Source organism: Rhinopithecus bieti, unplaced genomic scaffold (assembly GCF_001698545.2).
Source record: "Rhinopithecus bieti isolate Rb0 unplaced genomic scaffold, ASM169854v2 scaffold_23881, whole genome shotgun sequence".
Lineage (NCBI taxonomy): Eukaryota > Metazoa > Chordata > Mammalia > Primates > Cercopithecidae > Rhinopithecus > Rhinopithecus bieti.
This window is the reverse complement of record NW_016811421.1, coordinates 1,661,631-1,676,880: the sequence shown is the minus strand read 5'-3', so window position 1 is coordinate 1,676,880 and position 15,250 is coordinate 1,661,631. Positions and strand designations below refer to the sequence as shown.

Genomic DNA, 15,250 nt, shown 5'->3' with positions numbered 1-15,250 from the left:
AATAAAAAGTAAAAATGAACGTATCTACTTAGAACACATATTAAATAAAGGAATGCCATGAGAAAATGGCACTGCATTTACCAAGCCACCCCTAGATTCTTGTGCAATGATAAAGATTGGGACTATGTATTAACAATCTCACAACTAAATAATCAACAATTTTCTTTCCATTATTTTGAGGCTGGGTAAAGCCTGAAACGTGGTGTCAAGTTTTCCATTTGCATTACATCAAATTCTTGTCTAATATGGATATTCTGATATGGCAAAGACTAGTTAAACTCCCATTGAAAGATTTGCCATTTACTACAATCAAATAACTTCTCTTAGATATAGATTCTTTGATGTTGAATGAGCGTTGGGTTATGACTGAATCTCCTCATGCACATGCACTTTTATTACATTTATAATCTTTTTGCATGGCATGAATTTGATACTAAACAAGGTAGTTTCTTTGACTGATGGCTTTTTTACGTTCATTGCAGTAATGGAATTTTATTCCCATATGAATTCTCCAAATATGACTAAGGCATGAAAATATTAATAGCATGAAAATTGAATTATCTGATGCTGAGTAATGGTTGAGCTATGACTGAAGGCTTTACCACATGCAGTATGTACATGATTTCTCCCTGGTGTGAACCTCGGATGTTGAATGAAGCCTGAATTTGACTAGACTAAATGTCTTTTCACCCTCATTATATTCATGAGTCCTCTTTGGTATGAACGCTCTGATATTGAACGAAGTGTGCTCTCTGACTGGAGTTCTTTTCCCGTACATCCCAATCAAAGACTTTCTGTCTGGTGACGACTTCTTGTTGCAGGATAAGTTCTGAGCGATGACTGAAACTGCCCTCATACTCATTACATTCATATGATTTCTCTTTCCTATGCATTATTTGATGGTGAATAAGGCATGAGGTTTGACTGAAAGCTTTTCCATATTCATAACATTCATGCAGTTTCATTCCTGTGTGAATTCTTTGATGCTGAATTAAATGTGAATTCAATCTGAAGTTTTTTCCACATTCATTATATGTATAGGGTTTTTCTCTGAAATGAATTCCTTGTTTAATATAGGCCAACCCATATTCATCATACTTATAGGATTTCCCTTCATGGTGGACCCTCTGATGTTCAAACAGGTATGAAGTATGGCAGAAGTCACTGCCACATATAGTACACTTACAGGGCATCTCTTTGTGAATTTTCTGATGTTGAGTAAGGCGGACACTATGACTGAAGACTCTTTCACAACGGCTACATTTGTAAGCTTTGGCTCTGGTGTGAATTTTCTTGTGTTGAATTATGCCTGAGCTTGGACTACAGGATTTGTCAGATGCGTCACAGGATTTACCAGGTGCTTCACATTTGTAAGGTTTTTCTCTAGTGTGTATTCTTTTATGTTGACTAAGACTTGAGCTCTAACTGGAAGACTTTTCACATTCTTTACATTTGTAGAGCTTCTCTCTAGTAGGGATTCTCTGATGTCTAGTAAGGGCTGAGCTCTGATGGAAAACTTTCTCACATACATCACATTTACAGGATTTCTCAGTGTTAAGGATGCTGTCCCATTTATTGAGGAGGGAGAGATCCATTAAGCTTTCCTTACATTTACTACTCTGAAAATCCTGTGTTCGATTTGTGTGTTCATGTTTACCAGAGGCTGAATTCTGGTTGGAGCTCATGTCATTCTTATCATTATCATCAATATTCTGTATTCTAAGAACTTTCTGATCTGCATCATTAGTAGAGTCCAGACTGAAGCTTTTTTCCGGTTTATTACATTCATTGTTCTTCTCACTGGTGAAGGTTTCTGTGCTGATTGCTATTTGCCTAAACTTTCCAGGTAAAGAAATTTCCTTAGAATTTCCTGAAGCCCTTCTGATCTGTCCTCAGACTTACACACTTCTCTAGTCTCTCACTTAGGTAATACTGTGTTTGAGTCTTCCTACTATCACTTTGTATGAATGTACTTCTGAAATTTTCTCCTTAGGAATCGACAGCTTGTTCTCTTCTCTGGGCTCTCCATCTGATACAATATATAAATATAAAATACAAATGTAATCTGTTCCCTGTGCTTAGGAAAAGAAAACTCAGATGAGAAAACTAAACAATGTAATATCTACAAGGACAAGAAAAGTTTATTTACTCTGAAAAACAGGCACAAAATCTCAACAGCAGAAGTAGGGGCATGAACAGGAGCAGTGAGGTAAAAGAGCAGACACATTCAGCAGAGTAAGAAGACAACAGTTAAGGAGATAATAGGGAAATAGTTTGAAAGAATTTTAGATAACCAACTTGGCCGGGGACCCAGTACAACATGTGCACAGGTCCTAAACAAATGGAAAGGGTCAACCTAACTGAAGGAAAAAGGAAATAACTCTCCATGCTGGGACACACACACAGAACTCTTCATTCTGAGTGCCAAAGCAGCTACAACTTGGCTCAACAGTTGAACTTTACTTCCCTGCTAATTCCATCTGATTGATTCTGCCTTCCTCACCTGAGCAGTCATCTCTTAAGACTTCTTCAGTCTTAGTTTCCAGGTCAAAGACCTACAGATCCTGTTCCAGCTGGGAGAGCCCATGGGCTTGGAAATTGGAAATCCTGGTCATAGAGAAGGAAATGGGATGTGGTCATGTATCCCCACATGCTAGAGCAGCCACGTTTTCTTTTAACTAATGTCAAGAGAGAGAGAAGGTAAACTCTGAGAAGACATTAATTAGGAAGGCCTGGAGAGTGAAGAGGGCAAAGATCTTCTACAAGGAGCTCAGATTTGGGCTCTAGAAAGATGTATGTTAAGGGGCAAGTTGATGGCTTGGGAGCAGAAGGATTAATTTAAACATTATTCGGACAACAGAATGCGTGCATGGGTTTGTCTTCACGGAAGTTATCCTTATCAGTCTCCATCTGTTTCCTAAAGATCAATCTTTGGATTAGAGCTGGTATACAAGCATCAAAATGGAGGTCATCAAAATATAATTCTGCTGGACTAGAGAAAGGTGAAACTCAAGCAGCTGCTGCATGATTAGCTAACCTGTAGCAAAAGAATCAGTGAAACTTAATAAATATTCTAACAACCAAACTCAAGAAACAATTTGTTTCAGTGCACATAAGAAAACTAAGAATAAGATGACACATTCTTACCCATTAGGAGTGTAGCATTTATTCAATAAACATTTATGGAGTGCCTCCTTTATGCAAAGTATGCAGGGGATAAATAGGGCAAGCAAGGTCCCTTCCCTTAAGGACCTCAAGGACCTCACACTCTACACAGAAACAGCTCTAAACAACTAACTACAATAAAACGTGGATAGAGGAAAATGCAATCAAAGTGCATCTTCACATAAAATGGTCCTTCTATGGCTTGCATAATGGAATGCTTGGATCTAAATCTCTTTTAAAGCTAAAGCAATAGGCAGTCTGCTTCCAAGGAGACAGAATTTTAATACTATTAGCATCAAAAAACAAAGTTTTTATATGTGTCCAACCAAGGAAGCTTCTAATAGCACACATACAAGGTCTAGCTCAAGCCCCTCATCTCCAAAAACCTTTCTCTCCATTTACTGAATGTCTACAAAATTTGTTAGTTATTCCTCTTATCCTGACATGTCACATATAATGGTGTTTACACAGGTTTTTTGCTTTGTGTTTTGTTTTTTGTGACAGAGTTTCTTCACTCTGTCGTCCGGGCTGGAGTGCCGTGGCATGATCTCAGCTCACTGTAACTTTCGCCTTCTGGGTGCAAGTGATTACCCAGCCTCAGCTTCCTGAGTAGCTGTTTTTACAGGTGTGCACCACCACGCCCAGCTAATTTTTGTATTTTTAGTAGAGATGGGGTTTCACCATGTTGGCCAGGCTGGTCCTGAATTCCTGACCTCAGATTATCCACCTGCCTGGACCTCCCAACGTGCTGGGATTACAGGCATGAGCCACCGTGCCCGGCCCTTTACATAGATTTTTTAAGTGATTTCAGGTATATCATTCATACTTGATTTATAAACTCCTTGACAGAAGGGACCATGTATCTTGTATCTTGCACTTATTTTGATTCATTTACTTAACACCTACTTATTGAGTGCCAACTCTGTGCCCAAGTATCAATGTATTTACAGCTACCCAATTTTGTTAAAAGGGCACTGGGGCTGGAAAATATGAAGAACAGCTCCCCCAAAGATTCCACGTGAGAGCCTATGAGCAAGGAGATCAGAACACACAGAAGAAAGGTATTTTAAACCCCCTACGATACTGGGATTAATATCATCCTCTCCCCCCTGGATATTTAATCCTTATAACCACCTCTGAGATGTGTGCTAAAGAATTTACACTTAGCTGGGTGCAGTGGCTTATGCCTGTAATCCCAGTACTTTGAGAGGCCGAGGTGGGCAGATCACCTGAGGTCAGGACTTTGAGACCAGCCTGGCCAACATGGTGAAACCCCATCTCTACTACAATACAAAAATTAACTGGGCGTGGTGGTGCGTGCCTGTAGTGCCAGCTACTCGGGAGGCTGAGGCAGGAGAATTGCTTGAACCTGGAGGTAGAGGTTGCAGTGAGTCAAGATCGCGCCACTGCACTCCAGCCTGGTGACAGAGTGAGACTTCGTCTCAGAAAAAAAAAAAAAGGAAAAAAGAAAGAAAGTATCCACACTTTACTGGTGATTAAACTGAAAAGCAAAGAGGTCCAAGTAACCTGTCCAAGCCCAAGCAGCTAGTAAATGGAGGAGCGAGAATTTGAACCCTGGCATTCAGAACCCAGAGCCAGAGCTCCTTGCCACATTGTCATACTGCCTTCCTCCTTATTACAGAGGTGCACATAGTAGCCATTTCATTAAAAATGCAATAAATGAATGTTCATTGCAGGGCTCTGATAGCTTCTCATTCCTTCCAAAGTAGTAAACCAGGCATAAATGATACGATGAGATACATAACTTAGAAATGTTTACATAAATTTCTACGTATTAGAAATTTAGCACACAAAATGGTACACATCATGCAAGAATACAAACAAAAAGATGTTAAATATTTGAGAATGGTTATGTATGGAGATTTGTAAATAAACAGGAATAGACAAAACAAGAGAGGCCTCCCAACATCGCATGGACATATAATGATAATGTGCCATGGACTGAAAAATATAATTATTTGGCACTCAGCACCTGAGGTCTTAGCACCTGGGCCCATGTCTCCAGAGGTGAAGAGCAGAGTCAGATGCCTCCCTCCTCCCCCACAGAGGTCTCCCACCATTCTAACCTCACAGGGCTTGAGGTGGGATGAGATTTAAATTTATATGAAAATACTTATAAATATTTTAAATTATTTCTTTGTGTTGCTTTATTTATCACACAAAAATATGAATACTTAATCATTTTTAGGTGGGTCTAGTGCTAGAAAATGGACCTTCCCATCAAAACTCCATAAATAAAAATTTTAAATGCTATCTTGGTTCTCATCCTTTGCAATGATTGTTAAAAATATCTCTATATATTAGGAATCTGCAGCTCTGCAGTGTGGCCCAGGCATCTGATAGTGGGTCTATGTACAAGTGTGTGTGTGTGTGTGTGTGTGTGTGTGTGTGTTTATTTCTGTCATTGATTTTTTAAAAACTTAATTGATTGAATTTTTTAAGAATAGGGTCTCACTATGTTGCTCAGGATAGTCTCAAACTCCTGAACTCAAGTGATCCTCTTGCCTCTGTCTCTGAAGTAGCTGGGACCACAGGTATGCACCATCATGCCCAGCTTGCCATTGTTTTTTGTTTGTTTGTTTGTTGTTGTTTCCTTCCGTGTTTCCTTCCTCTCTCTTTCTTTCTTTCTCTTTTCTTTCCTTTCCTTTCCTTTCCTTTTCTTTTCTTTTCTTTTCTTTATTTTCTTTTCCTTTCCTTTCCTTTCCTTTCCGTTCTCTTCCTTCCTTCCCTCCCTCCTTCCTTCCTTCCTTCCTTCCTTCCTTCCTTCCTTCCTTCCTTCCTCTCTCTCTCCCCCTCCCTCGCCTCCTCTCCCCCTCCTCGCTCCCTCCCTGCTCCTCTTCTTCTCCTCTCTCTCTCTCTCTCTCTCTCTCTCTCTCTCTCTCTCTCTCGTCTTCTCTCTCTCGCCTCTTTCTTTCTTTCTTGTCTTTCTTTCTTTCTTTCTTTCTTTTCCTTCTTTTTCTTTTTTTCTTTTGGTTTGGAGAAGACTCTTGTTCTGTTACCCAGACTGGACTGCAGTGGCATGTTCATGGCTCACTGCAGCCTAAATCTCCTGGACTCCAGAGATCTTCTCACCTCAGCCTCCTGAGTAGCTATGACTATAGGCACATGCTACCACACCCAGCTAATTTTTAAACTTTTTGTAGAAACTGAATGTTGACATGTGGCCCAGGCTGATCTGAAACTCCTGGTCTCAAGTGATCCTCCTGCCTCAGCCTCCCAAAGTGCTGAGATTACAGGCATGAGCCACCATGCCTGGCTGCCATTGCTTTTTTAACAGCTTTATTGACATATAATTTACATACTGTACAATTTATTCATTCAAAATGTACAAATCGACAGTTTTTAGTATATTCACAGAACTCTGCAACCATCACTACAATTAAATTTTAACACATTTTCAGTACTCTGAAAAAGAAACCAATACACTTTAAGAGTCACTCCTCATTCTCCAGTCTCACACCTGAACCACAGTCCCAGGCAACCTACTTTATGTCTCTTTAGAGTGACTCACTTTCTGGACATTTTAACCTACTTTCTGTATCTTTGAATTGGCCTATTCTGGACACTTCATATAGATAGAACAATATAATATGTAACCTTTTGTGATTGGTTTTTTTCATTTGACATAATATTTTGAAGTTTCAACCATGTTGTAGCATGTGTCAGTATTTCATTCCTTTTTAAAAAATATATTTTAAGTTCTGGGATACATGTGCAGAATGTGCAGATTTGTTACATAGGTATACACATGCCATGGTGGTGTGCTGCACCCATCAACCTTTCATCTACATTAGGTATTTCTCCTAATACTGTCCCTCCCCTAGACCCCCACTGCCAGACAGTCCCTGGTGTGTGATGTTCCCCTCCCTGTGTCCATGTGTTCTCGTTGTTCAACTCCCACTTATGAGTGAGAACACGTGGTATTTGGTTTTCTGTTCCTGTGTTAGTTTGCTGAGAATGGTTTCCAGTTTCATCCATGTCCCTGCAAAGGACATGAACTCATCCTTTTTTATGGCTGCATGTAATTCCATGGTGTAATGTGCCACATTGACTTACCAAGCCATCACATGAGGCCATGGGTTGGTCCAAGTCTTGCATTGTGAACATGCTGCAGTAAACATACAGTGATGTGTCTTTTATACTAGAATGATTATAATCCTTGGGTAAACCCAGTAATGGAATTGCTGGGTCAAATGGTATTTCTGGTTCTAGATCCTTGAGAAATCGCCACACTCTTCCACGATGGTTGAACTAATTTACACTCCACCAACACTGTAAAAGCATTCCTATTTCTCCATATCCTCTCCAGCATCTGTTGTTTCCTGACTTTTTAATGGTCACGATCCTAACTGGTATGTGATAGTATCTCATTGTGGTTTTAATTTGCATTTCTCTAATGACCAGTGATGATGAGCTTTTCTTCATATGTTTTTTTGGCCACATAAATGTCTTCTTTTGAGAAGTGTCTGTTCATATCGTTCACCCACTTTTGGATAGGGTTGTTTTTTTCTTGTAAATTTGTTTAAGTTCCTGTAGATTCTGGATATTAGCCCTTTGTCAGATGGATAGGTTGCAAAATTTTTCTCCCATTGTTTAGGTTGCCTATTCACTCTAATAATAGTTTCTTTTGCTGTGCAGAAGCTCTTTAGTTTGATTAGATCCCATTTGTCAATTTTGGCTTTTGTTGCCATTGCTTTTGGTGTTTCAGACATGAAGACTTTGCCCATGCCTATGTCCTGAATGGTACTGTCTAGGTTTTCTTCTAGGGTCTTTATGGTTTTAGGTCTTATGTTTAAGTCTTTAATCCATCTTGAGTTAATTTTTGTGTAAGGTGTAAAGAAGGAGTCCAGTTTCAGTTTTCTGCATATGGCTAGCCAGTTTTCCCAGCAGCATTTATTAAATAGGATATCCTTTCCCCATTGCTTGTTTTTGTCAGGTTTGTCAAAGATCTGATGGTTGTAGATATGTGGCATTATTTCTGAGGCCTCAGTTCTGTTCTATTGGTCTATATATCTGTTTCAGTACCAGTACCATGCTGTTTTGGTTACTGTAGTCTTATAGCATAGTTTGAAGTCAGGTAGCATGATGTCTCCAGCTTTGTTCTTTTCCTTAGGATTGTCTTGGCTATACAGGCTCTGTTTTGGTTGCATATGAACTTTAAAGCAGTTTTTTCCAATTCTGTGAAGAAAGTCAATGATAGCTTGATGGTGATAGCACTGAATCTATAAATTACTTTGGACAGTANGATATGTGGCATATTTCTGAGGCCTCAGTTCTGTTCTATTGGTCTATATATCTGTTTCAGTACCAGTACCATGCTGTTTTGGTTACTGTAGTCTTATAGCATAGTTTGAAGTCAGGTAGCATGATGTCTCCAGCTTTGTTCTTTTCCTTAGGATTGTCTTGGCTATACAGGCTCTGTTTTGGTTGCATATGAACTTTAAAGCAGTTTTTTCCAATTCTGTGAAGAAAGTCAATGATAGCTTGATGGTGATAGCACTGAATCTATAAATTACTTTGGACAGTATGACCATTTTCACGATAATGATTCTTCCTATCCATGAGCATGTAATGTTTTTCCATTTGTTTGTGTCCTCTCTTATTTCGCTGAGCAGTGGTTTGTAGTTCTCCTTGAAGAAGTCCTTCACATCCCTTGTAAGTTGGATTTCTCAGTATTTTATTCTCTTTGTAGCAATTGTGAAGGGGAGTTCACCCATGATTTGCCCCTCTGTTTGTCTATTATCGGTGTATAGGAATGCTTGTGATTTTTGCACTTTAATTTTTATATCTTGAGAGTTTGCTGAAATTGCTTATCAGCTTAAGGAGGTTTGGGGCTGAGATGATTGGATTTTCTAAATATACTATCATGTTGTCTGCAAACAGAGACAATTTGACTTCCTGTCTTCCTATTTGAATATGCTTTATTTCTTTCTCTTGTCTGATTGCCCTGGCCAGCACTTCCAATAGTATGTTCAATAGAGGTAGTGAGACATCCTTGTCTTGTGCCGGTTTTCAATAGGAATGCTTCCAGCTTTTGCCCATTCAGTATGATATTGGCTGTGGTTTTGTCATAAGTAACATTATTTTGAGATACATTCCATCAATACCTAGCGTATTGAGAGTTTTTAGCATGAAGGTGTGTTGAGTTTTATCAAAGACCTTTTCTGTATCTATTGAGATAATCATGTGGCTTTTGTCATTGGTTCTGCTTATGTGATGGATTACATTTATTTATTTGTGTATGTTGAACTAGCCTTGCATCCTAGGGATGAAGCCAACTTGATCATGGTGGGTAAGCTTTCTGATGTGCTGCTGGATTCAGTTTGCCAGTATTTTATTGACGATTTTCACATCAATGTTCATCAGGGATATTGGCCTGAAATTCTTTTTTTTTGTTGTGTCTCTGCCAGGTTTGGGTATCAGGATGATGCTGGCCTCATAAAATGAGTTAGGAAGCAGTCCCTCTTTTTCTGTTGTTTGGAATAGTTTCAGAAGGAATGGTACTAGCTCCTCTCTGTATCTCTGGTAGAATCTGTCTGTGAATCTGTCTGGTCCTGAGCTTTTTTTTGTTAGTAGGCTATTAATCACTGCCTCAATATCAGAACTTGCTATTGGTCTATTCAGAGATTTGACTTCTTCCATGTTTAGTCTTGAGAGGGTGTATATGTGCAGTTTCCTCTAGATTTATATGTATATGTCTGTTATATGTATATGTCCATTTCCTCTAGATTTTCTACTTTATTTGTGTAAAGGTGTTTATAGTATTCTCTGATGGTAGTTTGTATTTCTGTGGGATCAGTGGTGAGATCCCTTTTATTATTTTTTATTGTGTCTATTTGATTCTTCTCTCTTTTCTTCTTTATTAGCTTTGCTAGCGGTCTATCAATTTTGTTGATCTTTTCAAACAACCAGCTCCTGGATTCACTGATTTTTTAAGGATTTTTCATGTCTCTATCTTCTTCAGTGCTGCTCTGATCTTAGTTATTTTTGGTCTTCTGCTAGCTTTTGAATTTGCTTGCTCTTTGCAAAAGAACAAAATTTGTTGTTTTAATTGTTATGCTAGGGTGTTGATTTTAGATCTTTCCCACTTTCTCCTGTGGGCATTTAGTGCTATAAATTTTCCTCTAAACACTGCTTTATCTGTGTCCCAGATATTCTGGTATGTTGTGTCTTTGTTCTCATTGGTGTCAAAGAACTTATTTATTTCCACCTTAATTTCATTATTTATCCAGTAGTCATTCAGGAGCAGGTTGTTCAGTTTCCATGTAGTTGTGTGGTTTTGAGTGAGTTTCTTAATCCTGAGTTCTAATTTGATTGCACTGTGGTCTGAGAGACTGTTATGATTTCCATTCTTTTGTGTTTGCTGAGGCATCTTTTACTTCCAATTATGTGGTCAATTTTAGCATAAGAGCAATGTGGTACTGAGAAGAATGTATATTCTGTTGATTTGGGGTGGAGAGTTTTGTAGAGAACTTGCTTTGTGAATCTGGGTGCTCCTGTATTGAGTGCATATATATTTAGGATAGTTAGATCTTCCTGTTGAATTGATCCCTTTACTACTATGTGATGCCCTTCTTTATCTTTTTTGATCTTTGTTGTTTTAAAGTCTGTTTTATCAGAGACTAGGATGGCAATCCCTGCCTTTTTCCCCTTCCATTTGCTTTGTAAATATTCCTCCAACCCTTTATTTTCAGCCCATGTGTGTCCTTGCACATGAGATGGGTCTCCTGAATATAGCACACTGATGGGTCTTGACTTGTTATCCAATTTTCCAGTCTGTGTCTTTTAATTGGGGCATTTAGCCCATTTACATTTAAGGTTAATATTGTTATGTGTGAATTTGATCTTTTCATTATGATGCTAGCTGGTTATTTTGCCTGTTAGTTGATGCAGCTTCTTCATAGTGTCAATGGTCCTTACAATTTGGTATGTTTTTGCAGCGGCTGGTACTGGTTTTTCCTTTCCATGTTTACTGTTTCCTTCAGGAGCTCTTGTAAGGCAGGCCTGGTGGTGACAACATCTCTCAGCATTTGCTTGTTTGTAAAGGATTTTATTTCTCTTTCACTTATGAAGCTTAGTTTGGCTGGATATGAAATTCTGGGTTGAAAATTATTTTCTTTAAGAATGTTGAATATTGGTCCCCACTCTCTTCTGGCTTGTAGGGTTTCTGCAGAGAGATCTGCTGTTAGTCTGATGGGCTTCCCTTTGTGGGTAGCATGACCTTTCTGTCTGGCTGCCCTTAACATTTTTTCCTTCATTTCAACCTTGATGAATCTGAGGATTATGTGGCTTGGGGTTGCTCTTCTCAAGAAGTATCTTTGTGGTGTCCTCTGTATTTCCTGAACTTGAATGTTGGCCTGTCTTGCTAGGTTGGGGAAGTTCTGGATAATATCCTGAAGAGTGTTTTCCAACTTGGTTCTGTTCTCCCTGTCACTTTCAGGTACACCAATCAAATGTAGGTTTGGTCTTTTCATACAGTCCCATATTTCTTGGACGCTTTGTTCATTCCTTTTCATTTTTTTTTTCTTTCTAATCTTGTCTTCATGCTTTATTTCATTAAGTTGATCTTCAATGTCTGGTATCCTTTCTTTTACTTGACTGATTCAGCTATTGATACTTGTTTATGCTTCATGAAGTTCTCATGCTGTGTTTTTCAGCTCCATCAGGTCATTTATGTTCTTCTCCAAACTGGTTATTCTAGTTAGCAATTCTTCCATCCTTTTTTCAAGATTTTAGCTTCCTTGCATACGTTAGAACATGCCCCTTTAGCTCAGAGGAGTTTGTTATTACCCAGCTTCTGAAGCATACTTCTGTCAATTCGTCAAACTCATTCTCCATCCAGTTTACTCCCTTGCTGGCAAGGAGTTGTGATCCTTTGGAGGAGAAGAGGCATTCTGGTTTTGGGAATATTCAGCGTTTTACACTGATTTTTCCTCATCTCATGGATTTATCTACCATTGGTCTTTGATGCTAGTGACCTTTGGATGGGGTTTTTGTGTCCAAGTTCTTGTTGATGTTGATGCTATTCCTTTCTCTTAGTTTTCCTTCTAACAGTCAGGCCCCTCTGCTGCAGGTCTGCTAGAGTTTGCTGGAGGTCCCCTCCACACACTCTTTGCCTGGGTATTACCAGCAGAGGCTGCAGAACAGCAAATATTGCTGCCTGTTCCTTCCTCTGGAAGCTTCATCCCACAGGGCACCTGCCAGATGCCAGCCGGAGCTCTCCTGTATGAGGTGTCTGTCGACTCCTGTAGGGAGATGTCTCCCATTCAGGAGGCATGGGGGTCAGGGACCCATTTGAGGAGGCCGTCTGTCCCTCAGCAGAATTGGAGCACTGCACTGGGAAATGCACTGCTCTCTTCAGAGCCAGTGGGCAGGAATGTTTAAGTCTGCTGCAGCTGCACCCACAGCCGCCCCTTCCCTCAGGTGCTCTGTCCCAAGGAGATGGGAGTTTTATCTATAAGCCTTTGACTGGGGCTGCTGCCTTTCTTTCAGTGATGCCATGCCCAGAAAGGAGGAATCTGGAGAGGTATTCTGACTACAGCCGCTTTGCCGAGCCGCAGTGGGCTCCACCCAGTTTGAACTTCCCAGCAGTTTTGTTTACACTGTGAGAGGAAAACCACCTACTCAAGCCTCAGTAATGACGGACACCCCTTCCCGCACCAAACTGGAGCATCCCAGGTCAACTGCAGACTGCTGTGCTGGCAGCGAGAATTTCAAGCCAGTGGATCTTAGCTTGCTGGGCTCCATGCAGGTGGGATCTGCTGAGCTAAACCACTTGGCTCCCTGGCTTCTGCCCTTTTTCCAGGGAAGTGAATGGTTCTGTCTCACTGGTGTTCCAGGCCCCACTGGGGTATGAAAAAAACTCCTGCAGCTAGCTCGGTGTCTGCCCAAAGGACCGTCCAGTTTTGTGCTTGAAACCAAGGGTCCTTGTGGCATAGGCAGGCACCTGAGGGAATCTCCTGGTCTGCGGGTTGTGAAGACAGTGTAAAAAGCATAGTATCTGGGCCTGACCGCACCATTCCACATGGCATAGTCCCTCATGGCTGCCCTTGGATAGGGGAGGGAGTTCCTGGACCCCTTGTACTTCCCAGGTGAGGTGATGGCCCACCCTGCTTCTGCTTACCCTCCATGGGCTGCACCCACTGTCTAACTAGTCCCAATGAGGTGAGCTGGGTACCTCAGTTGGAAATGCAGAAATCACCTGTCATCTGCATTGATCTCGTTTGGAGCTGCAGACCAGAGCTGTTCCTATTTGGCTATCTTGCCAGCCCCCTCATTCCTTTTTTAGACTAAATGATATTTCATTGTATGTAGATGCTAATTTTGCTTATCCATTTATCTATTGACAGGCATATGCTACTTTTTGATGATTATGAATAATACTACTATGAACATTTATGTATAAGTTTTGTGTGAATGCATATTTTTGTTTTTCTTGGCTACATACCTAGGAAAATAATTTCTGGGTCATGTGGGAACTCTACATTTAACTTTTTGAGGAGTTTAAGCATCTACACACTTTAAAGCTCCTTGGAAGGACAAGGACCTGGCTCTCTGACTCCCCAGGCTATCTCTTGAAAGGGCCACACTCCAGGTCAGGTTTTTGAGAAGTTATTTTAATGTTTTATGAAAAGAGAGGTGTCTTCACTTTGACTTTTTAATGAAAAGATTCATCATAATGATTATTATCTCCCTTTCATCATACCTCTCTCCTTAGCTCTATATACTTTGAGAATGACATTATTTACCTTTTTAACTAAGTAGGTCACATAGCACAGTTATGAGTATATGCTATAGAGGCAGGCTTCCTGGTTCACATGCTGCCTTCCCTATTTACCAGCTGTATAATTTTGGCCATGTTACTTAACAGTTCGCCATCTATAAAAATGATATGATGACAATATGGTACTACTTCCTTAGGGTTATTGTGGAAATTAAATTAATTAATACCTGTGAAGTCCATAGAATGGTACCTGGCATAGTCTAAATATTTTATAAATGTTCATTTTTATTATCCCACTACCAACATTTCAAAATGTTTGTCATATAGATGGTGCTCCATGAATATCTGCTGAATGACAAGAGGACTTAGCTAGAGCAAGACTCATCACATGTAAAGTATTAATAGAATGAACCAGTCCTTCCCATTTGTTCCTAGGGAAACTAATCACTCCTTCCTGGTGATTAGCACTTAGAACATCCAATAGAGCTGACATCTTGGCCTTGGAATATTGTGGCTGTGCTCAGATCTGTGGCTCACAAACAGCTACAAGCTCTTCTTCACCTTTTTATAACTGACACCCAGCACAAGAGCCAAGCACTAAGCAGGTTTGCAAATATTCAATGCAACACCTTATTGGTACTTGACTGGCAATAAGACCAGTCTTAAATAAAATCTATATGTATATTAGCCAGAAGCCAAGACTACCAAGTTTTATGTGCAGTTTTATAATTAGCTAGTAGTATGACATTTTACCCTTTTTTGTGTTTTCCTAAGGTATAATACTGGCCCAAATGAAAATGGGATTTGTTTGGTTCAAAAATGGTCACAAATCAGCTATTTCATATGATTCAAGCTGATACTTCCAGCCCTCAATTTCTATGCCCTAAGCAAGTAGTTCTCAAAAGACTCCTGTAGGCGAGGAAGAAAAAATACTCCTCATGACAGACTCATACAACATAATGTACACCCAAGCATCAATGTACTTAATAAGCATGGGTGACTCTGAAGCACAGCACTAAAGGAAGGGAAATAAGTATTTATTAACAGTCAGGACCACAGTCCCATTTAAATTTCAAACAACTTTCAGAAATAGGTATCTCTCTGCATAACAAATGAAAGAAACAGATGCCAAATGAATCACTTGTAAATGATACAGAAGTATTAAGTGTGGATCCAGGACTCCCACCTACCCCAAGTCGATCTGAATATAGAGCCTGTTTTCCCCACCATGACCCTCTACTTTCACTGAGGAAGCCTAACCTACACAGAACGGCCCTGGAAAGAATGACAAAAGGATAAGCGGCTAAAAACAGAATGGAAAATAATTCATATACTCTAATT

The 15,250-nt window shown here is 39.8% G+C and overlaps 1 pseudogene; it reads right to left on the bottom strand.

Moving 5' to 3' along the window:
* Positions 1 to 701: 701 nt before the first annotated feature.
* LOC108543407 (zinc finger protein 655-like) lies at positions 702 to 3,151 on the bottom strand (annotated as a pseudogene).
* Between the last annotated feature and the right edge of the window lie 12,099 nt (positions 3,152 to 15,250).